Below are 10,151 nucleotides of genomic sequence, written 5' to 3'. Positions count from 1 at the left end.
TGGTCATCATTCCTTAAGATGTCATAAACATGGGGTTGGCCGTTCCCTATCACTTGCGTCTCTGCGCTTCCCTGGGAATCAAGGATAACAGGCCCAAACCAACACAGGATAACAAAGGAACAGAGTGAGAACTGATTTCCACTAACCTCAAAGGATTTTAAACGACCCTGCAGAATAACAGGGTGACAAGACCCCATGGGAAAACACAAACATACAAAACTTAAATTTGAACACTAACAAAATATCTTAATATTAAAAATCTGCATTTCAATATTAGGCATCATACTTTTGTTACCGGAATGTTGTCAGTCGGGGTCCAGTCTGGGTTATGTTATTGCTGTGTGTTTTGGTTGACCAATAAACTGGTTGTGATATATTGTAATAATCGAGTTCCCACTGTCTACATAGCCCGTCGTGTAATGAAAAACGTAACACGTATATTGTCAATCACAATTAGGATGAAATATGGATAACATTGTATTCTACTTATGTAATTTAATTGTAAATATTGACAATTATTAACAGTAGAAGACTTTTATTGAAATGTTGTTATTTTCATAATTTGTAAGTAAATATTTATTTTATTTTTTCTTATTTTACTCTGGACCTCGTCAGGTCTGTTGAACTATGCATTTCTACCGCTTGTCCTCAGGATCCTCTATTGGGGGGGACTCTTCCGCTCTCCTACGAGGCAGGTTATCCCAGAATTCTCCTAATAAGAATCCCCAGGCCTGGATAATCCCCGGACTTCTGTGGACGAGCGGTATGCATGCTATGGACAACTTTAAAGGCTAACCGTTCATGATGTGAACGGTTTATTCCTATTTCAAGATCACCGTGTAACTGCCGTACAGGAATCTGGTTGATGTAAGACCCCTGGGTTGGTGTCCTTTTGTAGGACTTCTTTCGGTTCTGGCATCCGGCTTTCCTAATTGCTGAATTCAAGATAATGCATGCATATTGGTGGTAAGATATTATATCTATTGTAATCGCTCCAATGGAAGCAATAGTTGACCTTTGAACATTTCACGCAGTTGTATTCAGTTTATTCGTATGTAGTAGCTGATTATAGCAGAATTTAACCCATGTAGATATAATATTTGCAAAAAATGTATTGTAATTGTGGCTACAGCAGTTGAGCTAATTCCCTCCTTGGGCACCGTTTAAAACCATGTGCACATTTATTAATTATACATATTATTCTAGCAGTTAAACCCCGTGTCTATTTGAACCAGCCTGGTTCTCTACCTGTCTTGTTACACAAAACGCATGTGGAATAGACAGAAGGGCTCAGCAACCTGAAAAAAAAAAAAATAATTACTGTCAGTGTTTGGCATTCGTTCCTGCTTATACTGCCATTTCCTGGAGAGAGAGAATTAAGATCCATGCAGACAAGTAAAAAGATGAGTGTTTGGCAACTATAATGCTTGTGTTGCCACCTCCTGAAGAGAAAAGACAATTAATATTTGTAGTAATGTAAACAATTAAAATGATGAATGTCGGGCATCCATTACTGCTCGGGTTGCAAAGGCCTGACGAGAAAAGAGAACAAATTTTGTACAAATGCAAGACATTTATAGATCGTTTAAACTATTAATGTTGGTGAATCAAAAAACATTGATTACAACCTACACAAATATTTGCGTGTTTTGCCGATATCAACTAGGGACTGGCTCCTTGTATTTCAGCACCCAGACACACAGACCCCCAAATATACAAACACGTATACAAAATTTACATTCTGGTTTCAACACATGAACAGGTGTCTAGGGTGGGAGGGAGCAAGGGGAAGAAAGAACAATAAGATAAGACTTCAATTTAACTGACAATAGACCCTTTTACAGCCAATGTCATCAAATAGTTGCGTGCGCAGGCCGGCAACAGAAGTGGTGTTGTTTCCCAGTCGTTCTGACTCACACACGAGGTAGCAACTGGCTAGCAAGAGTTTAAAAGTGGATAAAAAAGCAATCAAAATGTCTGGTTGTTGCGGATATGGTTGTCAGAATCGATATTCCACCGGCGGACTAAAGTTTTATAGGATTCCGACAGGATTACAACCATTTAAGAGCAACCGGTGGCGTCTGTGGCTGCAGGCGATTAAACGTGTTGACTGGAATGAGGACATAATAAAAAATGCTTGGGTCTGTAGCGCCCACTTTATATCAGGTAAGGTTATCTATCTACTCTTTGATTTTACAGAAAAGCTTGGTTTACATTAGTGATTGTATTTACAATGTAGAATAATAATCAAATGCAGCTAAAGTTTGATAAGCTGGCGTTAGATTTGCTGCTTGCATGTCCCTTGCTGTAAACTCGTGGTCATTGTAAGTTAGGGAAACTACAATGCCCTACTAGTGTAAATAAAGTTTTGAAACTAGATTAAAAGGTGTTTTATTTGCAGGTGAGGCGTCATTGGACTCTAGTAGCCCTGATTTTGTGCCTTCTGTGTTTGTGTACACAAAACAAAGCCAGAACCCCGATGCAAAGATGGACAGGTACGATTTGAGTTGCCCTCCTCTTAGTCGTTTTTTAGTTTATTTTCCTCTTGCATAAGCTTTGGTGCATACAGCTGCTGTTTGGAGATATGGATCAGTTTATACTGTAGGTACCATAGGAAAAGGAGGAGAGAGAGACCTAACAGACCTAACACTGCAGCAAATCCTCCGGTTCCATCTGAAACTCCAGAACAAGAATGCAGCATGGATCATTGTTCTGGTATGAATATATTTAATCTTACAATTAACTGATTGTCAGGGTTCCCACCGCCATGTATTTCCAGGAGAAATGATTACATAAGAACAGTTTTCCAGACCTTGAAGTGGTTTTGGAATCAACTGTGTGTGTGTGTGTGTGTGTGTGTGTGTGTGTGTGTGTGTGTGTGTGTGTGTGTGTGTGTGTGTTGTGGCATCCCGCCACGTGGTCCTCGGCCTGGACGGGCCCGGGGTACCGTGGAGGACGGGGTGTACCACCCCCACCCACCAGCCGGCGATGGAGAGCAGCCCTTTCGGCACCCCAATCAGGGTGATTGGGGGACACCTGGCCGAAAGCACGGGAGCCATTTTAAAAGGAGGCACAGCACAGCACAGCACGGGTCGGGAGCAGGAAGGAAGGGCTTGTGGCAAGGAGAGAGCCGAGAGGCCCACGGAGGCTCTAGAGACCACGACTCCTTCTTTGGTTTGATTGTTTCACGTTGATGTTGAATAAATGCCTGCCATGGCTAAAAACCCTACGCCAAGCCAGTTCTGTCCGTGGAACCCGGTCCGACCAAGGACCGGGTTACCACACTTGGTGGAGAATGCAGGCACCATGAAGGTCCCACTACGGCTCCCCGGTACAGACGCCGCCGCCGCAAGGGACGCCGCCGCCGCAAGGGACGCCGCCGCCGCCGCCGCAAGGGACACTGCCGCAGCCGCAAGGGACGTCGCCGCTGCCGCCAGAGACGTCGCCGCTGCCGCCAGAGACGTCGCCGCTGCCGCGAGAGACGTCGCCGCCGCCGCGAGAGACGCTGCCGCCGCCGCAAGGGACGCCGCCGGCGCAAGGGACGCCGCCGCCGCCGGCGCAAGGGACGCCGCCGCCGCCGGCGCAAGGGACGCCGCCGCCGCTGCAGCGCGAGACGAGGCCGCAGCGCGAGACCGGGACGTGACAGTGCCGTCGGCCTACGCGGACGTGGGGACGGGCCGGCCCTGCATGCTGGCGACATGTTGGGCCAAGGAAGCGTCTGGGTGCCCAACCGTACCTGCGAGAGTCATGTCCAAACAGACGCAGGCCATAGTGGACACTGGCAGCATGGTCACCCTCCTCCGGCCCGACCTGGTGGGGGGAAGGGAAGGGTCACCCATGGAGGTGACATGCGTACACGGGGACACACGAACTTACGAGACCTGCCACGTGGTCGTCCGGACACCACAGGGGGTGTTCACGGCTAGGGCAGGGGTCGTGCCACACCTGCCGGTGGCGTTCCTAATTGGGAGGGACTGCCCGATATTCCGTCGGCTTTGGGACCCGGCACTAGAGTCCTGGGGCAGGAGAGATGCGGTCGCCGCCGCGGCAGGAGAGGCAGCCGCCGCCGGCGCGGCGGGAGACGAGGCGGCGGGAGACGAGGCGGCGGGAGACGAGGCGGCGGGAGACGAGGCAGCCGGAGACGTGGCAGCCGGAGACGTGGCAGCCGGAGACGTGGCAGCCGGAGACGTGGCAGCCGGAGACGTGGCAGCCGGAGACGTGGCAGCCGGAGACGTGGCAGCCGGAGACGAGGCTGCCGGAGACGAGGCTGCCGGAGACGAGGCTGCCGGAGACGAGGCTGCCGGAGACGACGCAGCCGACGCGAGGGACGCAGCCGGTGCCGCAGGAGACACCTGGCCCCGGCGAGATACCAGCCTGGGCGGGTCCCTCGGCTACCGGGGGCTTGGACAAAGGGTGGAGGAGTGTGGCATCCCGCCACGTGGTCCTCGGCCTGGAAGGGCCCGGGGTACCGTGGAGGACGGGGTGTACCACCCCCACCCACCAGCCGGCGATGGAGAGCAGCCCTTTCGGCACCCCAATCAGGGTGATTGGGGGACACCTGGCCGAAAGCACGGGAGCCATTTTAAAAGGAGGCACAGCACAGCACAGCACGGGTCGGGAGCAGGAAGGAAGGGCTTGTGGCAAGGAGAGAGCCGAGAGGCCCACGGAGGCCCTAGAGACCACGACTCCTTCTTTGGTTTGATTGTTTCACGTTGATGTTGAATAAATGCCTGCCATGGCTAAAAACCCTACGCCAAGCGAGTTTTGTCAGTGGAACCCGGCTCATTCAAGGAGCGGGTTACCACAGTGTGTGTGTGTGAGGCACATTGCTCCAATTGCATATGTATGTGTACACTGGCCCCTAGATGGATCAAATGCAGAGGAAAATTCCCCCTGAGATCAATAAAGTATCTTCTCTTCTATCATGGAAACGTTATGAAAAATCATTGGTAAAAATGTGTGAGTACCCCTTGATTGGGAACTTGTCTGCATTGGTTGCAGCACATGCTAATATTTTTTTTTCTATATTTAAGCTGAAGAGGATATCCCAGTTCCAAGGAGAGAGTATGATGATCTGAACCTGAGACACAGTCAACTTCAGGAGGACTATGTCAACCTGCGACAGGATTTGGACACACTACGAGCTGAAAATGTAAAGCTGAAAGAGGAGCTGCAAAAATCTACATTTTCCTACACCACTGTTAAGTGCAACAATGTACAATTGATTTTTCTCACAGCACCGACCTCTGTGATCTTTGAGTGGCTGCTTACAAAAATAACAGGCAGCGTAGAAATAATTTGCAAAAAACGTACAGTTGAGGACCACCTTTTGGTTATATTGATGAAATTAAGGTTGGGCCTATCTAATACTGACTTGGCATATAGATTTAAGGTATCAAAAACCACCATAACAAATATTTTGCAGAGCTGGGTCCCTGTTATGGCCGTGGTCCTCAAGCCACTCATTAAATGGCCAAGTAAGGAGGCAGTACTGAAAAATATGCCAAAAATATTCAAACGCAACTTTAAAAGATGCAGGTGCATAATAGATTGCACAGAAATTTTCATAGCTAGACCCAGTAATCTGACTTCCAGGGCCCAGACATGGTCAAATTACAAACACCATTAAATATTTGTTCGGCATCACTCCAGCTGGTGCAATTTCATTTGTCTCCTGGGTGGGGTGGACGGGTTTCAGACAAGCAGATCACTAAAGAGTCAGGATTCTTCAAACTTTTGGAGCCTAGAGATGTGGTTTTAGCAGACAGAGGATTTCTCATCAGAGACGAGCTTGCAGCTTATGGTGCAACCCTTCGTATCCCTCATTTCACAAAGGGAAAAAAGCAGCTTTCTGCACAGGAAGTGGACACATCCAGACAACTTTCTCGTGTGAGGATCCATGTGGAACGAGTTATTGGTCGGTGGAAAAACTTTAAGATTCTGCAAACAGTTATTCCAGTGTCGCAGGTTGATTTACTGGATGATGTTGTGACTGTATGTGGTGCCCTCACAAACCTCTGTAAGAGTGTTGTTCCCAAATGAGTTGCACATAAGAATGTAGGAGTTAAAGTGATTTATTTGTAACATGTATTTACTGTACTTAAAACGTAATGAATTATAATAAACCTCCCAACATTGTCTGCTGCTGGTGTGTCTAATGGTCCTTTCCCCCCCAGATTACCTCTTAATTCAGTGTGCAGCATCACTTATTTGTAATGATATTAACATATTAACAATGATACAAACAACATAGACTTCCTTTTTATTTGTGCACAGCTGTAGTGTATGTGGTTGGTGCATTTGACACAGATGATAATTTTTCCAAAATCTGGCCTTTTACAGTATTCGCAGGCTCTCTGTGTCACCAAGACAGGGTCATGTCTTCTTGTCAGTAGTAGTAGTGGGCAACACACTTGAGATAAAGAAGTCATGTGCTTTTAGCAACGCCTCCTGCAGAAAATCTTCATTTCTTAGAATACGTTGCACAATGAACTTCTCCTTCGTCCACAACACAAAGTCACAGTAGCTAACACCACACACAAACATGTGAAGTTGAGTTTGATAGTAGTATGTGTGTGACTGTTTCAATAAGAATGACTTGTCCAGACAAAACTGCTTGTCTTCTGTACATCCTTGAAGGCTATCACGGTATTTGTAGGGACACTTTATCTCTACCACCCCTTTGCCACAGCAGGTACATCTTGCTATCCCATCTGGTGATGATCCAAGGTGAGGCTCAGAAGGTTGCACCACTAAGCCACATGAGCTTATGCTGAAATCTGGATGGCTTTGGGACATAAATGCAGTGTAGGCTTGTCTTGCCGTTTCCTCCATGTTTTGACCCCAGAGCACAGATGGGACATTTAACTTTGTTTTGTTGTACTGCATTATATCAGTTAGGTATGTCATGCTGATCTTGTCAGTTGTGGTCGCATGGTGAAATTTGGTACTTGTGATCCGACCAGCCCTATAGGTGTGCCACTCCTTTGACATTGACTGTTGCCGAGTCACAAATTCCAATTTCTCACATTGATGAGGTTGTAGTGTCGTTTTTAGTCTGTGAAATATATCCTGACATTTCACCTGCATTTCCTGTGGTGAGAGTTCCCTAAGTGTTGCATCAAATAAAGCAGTCAAGGGCTCAGGTAAGTCTGGAAGCTCCTCTGAATCAGGGTCAGATGATGCAGTGTCCGTGTCACTATTTTCCAGGCTTGTCAGCACTGCAACACCTGGGTCCACAACCTGCAGTTCCCGAGAGTATCAAAAATACACGATTATTGTGCTGCATAATGTTCAGTTTAATTCATTTTAAGAATACTGACTGAATTATTCTTAAACGGGTGAACAATAGATAACAAACAATCAGATTTCTAGAATCAGTAAATTGAGGACAAATGCACAGACATATTAAAACAGAACAAATTATACTGACATTATTCAAACTGTGTCTGTAGGCCTTTTCATCTATGCATAAGTAACACCTATCTCAGGCTAGATTATGGTGTCAAAACACTGAGAAGAAATCCTCTGAATTAATAAAATGCACTATGGCAAAATGAAACTTATCTAAGCTCTGTCAACTACTACATGCCTCTCGGTGTGATACTACTCTTCCTAGCAGATGTTGAAGCTGCTGGAAGCTGCCTGCTTAGCCTCTTTGGTTTATGGAAGCTGATTTCCCTCAATGGAGCTGGTCTGACTTCTTTCCTGCTGATATCTTTCCACATGCACACTCCAGAAATGTTAAGCTTGCTGGTAGTTCTACCAGGAGGACTCAAATCACGCGCGGCTGGCCGCCAATCACCAGCTACCAATCACCTGCCTACACCTGCTCTATAAAGAGTAGTCTAACATATGTCTTTGCTGCTCAGGTCTTCGTTCGACGCATGCTGCTGCTTTACTGTGCTTCTGATTATCTCGCATATCTCGTCGCTTAGTTGCTACGTCGGTTAATACACACCAAGAGGTCATAACTTCGGATTCGTGCTGGTCGGCCTACTACTTCTGGTCCCGGCAAGCGAGCGCAGAAAGCCGTTCTTTTCGGTCCCCGGTATCCTCAACAACACCACCAACAAGTTCCCAACACGGACATCCGCCCGGTTCTACAAACCCTCGCCGAGTTGGTGCAAAGCATTGGCGCCAGGATGGACGCCGTCGAAACGCCATGCGGAACTCCCGGACGGGTCCAGGCCCCAACCCGCTGTCGTCGGTCGCCACGGCGCCTTTCTACTTCCAGCAACCATCAGGCTCGGCTTCCTCCACCTTAACAGGCTACGCACCTTGCACGTGCCCTGCTACCATGGCTACTGCAGTCCCCGCGTTAGCCCCCGCAGCGTATTTTCTCTCACAGCTCTACCAGTCCAGCTTCAGGATGCGGCTCCCTCGGTTGGGTTAGGGGGTTTCTTCCAAGGGCAATGGTTTGCTGAGGGATGGCCAGTCGAAGCTGGTACGTTCGCCCTCGGGTCAGAGTCGTCTGCGCTGTTCGAGCTTTACCCTATCGCAGCAGCTAGCGTTCTGTGGGGCAAAGCATGGCGGTGTTAACGGCTAACCATGTTTTGCGATAACAAAGCAGCGTCAAAACGGCTGGGAAGGTGGTCTTCCACAGCATACGGATTTTACATCCAGTTGAATTCGTTGAGTTCGTTGCACACGTCGGTGTGGTACAACACAGAACTCTACGTTCACAATCAAAGGTTCATAATTATCTTTATACCGTGCACTGTTTGGTTAACTCCTTGTGTCTGAGGTTTTCCCTTCACTTTAACATGAATGAAGTTGATGGGTTTTAGGCACTGTGGTAACTGATTATTACTAAAAGGTTTTTATTGACGAAAGGCCTTTTAGATTGGTTCAGCTGCTGCTCACTAACTCTCACGTTCCTCTGCTCGCAATGCGATTCACATATCGTTCAATTTATTCAAAAGATCCAAAGACAAAGAACAGGTACATTATGGTATCATTTTATATGATTATTTATAGTCTTATTGTTAATAGCTTCAGTCGCGTTGGTATTTAATTTTTCATTTGCTCGTTTAGCTACGTATGACAGTTAACAATGTTGGTGTAGGCCTATTACAATTATTTACGCGTGTAGGCCACTCCAACTCGCTCGATATTTCAAAAAGATTAGTGTGCTCTCTCAGAGCTGGGAGATTTCATCCTTATTTTAACATATTACTCGAGACAGTGTTTTCTCACAGTTCTACGGGTTCATGCGTTCTCGGGTTCATGCGTCCACGTCTCCTACTCAGACTTTTCCCCTACACGGGGTATTTAATTTTTCATTTGCTTGTTTAGCCATGTATGTCAGTTAACAATTTTGGTGTATTACAATTATTTATGTGTTTTGGCCACTCCAACTCACTCGATATTTTGAATAGATTAGTGTGCTCTCTCTGGGAGTTTTCATCCTTATTTTAACATATTACTCGAGTCAGTGTTTCTCACAGCGTTCTACGGGTTCATGTGTTCTACGGCTTCATGTGTTCTACGGGTCATGCGTTCTACGGGTTCATGCGTTTTACAGGTTTATGCGTTCTCGGGTTTATGCGTTGGGTTTATGCGTACACGTCTCCTACTCAGACTTTTTCCCCTACACGGGGCCTGACTTTCGCTGATGTCACCTTCTCTGCAAGGCATTTTATCATCTAAAAGCGATAGCCTAGGAGCAGCGGTTACTATTATCATTTCAAGAATCAACAACTCTCTGTCCTTACGCTTCCATGTTCCTTTATCTCAAGCTTCGGCAACGCACGTCCCCGAATCACCTGTTTATTTGCGGCCTGCCAATGACTAAAGGGTGGTTCAGAGTCAATCTCGCGACGGTGGTAGAAGGGTGCGGCCCACCATCTCCCCCCTACATCGGCCACTCCTTCCGGATTGGAGCGGCAACCACAGCCGCTGAACAAGGGTTGCCGGTCGCGTCTATCAAACGGCTGGGAAGGCGGTCTTCCACAGCTTACGAATCCTACATCCGGTCGAATTCATGGTTCTTCCTTCAAGCGCACACGATGCTCTAATGTCGGTTAAGGCAGGTTTATCACGTTTGCTACTACAGCTGTTTTTGGCGGCCTGTTTCCATTCTAGTTTTAGTCTTTGTGTCAAGGTGTCACTTTTGTTTTTATTAGTTTAGACACGTTCATACTCTTTCT

The 10,151-nt window shown here is 47.1% G+C and overlaps 1 long non-coding RNA gene across 1 annotated transcript; it reads left to right on the top strand.

Moving 5' to 3' along the window:
- Positions 1-2,395: 2,395 nt before the first annotated feature.
- Positions 2,396-5,607, top strand: LOC132461088 (uncharacterized). The gene is made up of 3 exons (XR_009526514.1): positions 2,396-2,495; positions 2,606-2,715; positions 5,034-5,607. It is a non-coding gene; the product is annotated as an uncharacterized LOC132461088 (long non-coding RNA).
- Positions 5,608-10,151: the final 4,544 nt, after the last annotated feature.

Source organism: Gadus macrocephalus, chromosome 7 (assembly GCF_031168955.1).
Source record: "Gadus macrocephalus chromosome 7, ASM3116895v1".
Lineage (NCBI taxonomy): Eukaryota > Metazoa > Chordata > Actinopteri > Gadiformes > Gadidae > Gadus > Gadus macrocephalus.
Note: the sequence above shows the minus strand (reverse complement) of the source record. Positions and strands in the feature narration are given on the sequence as shown.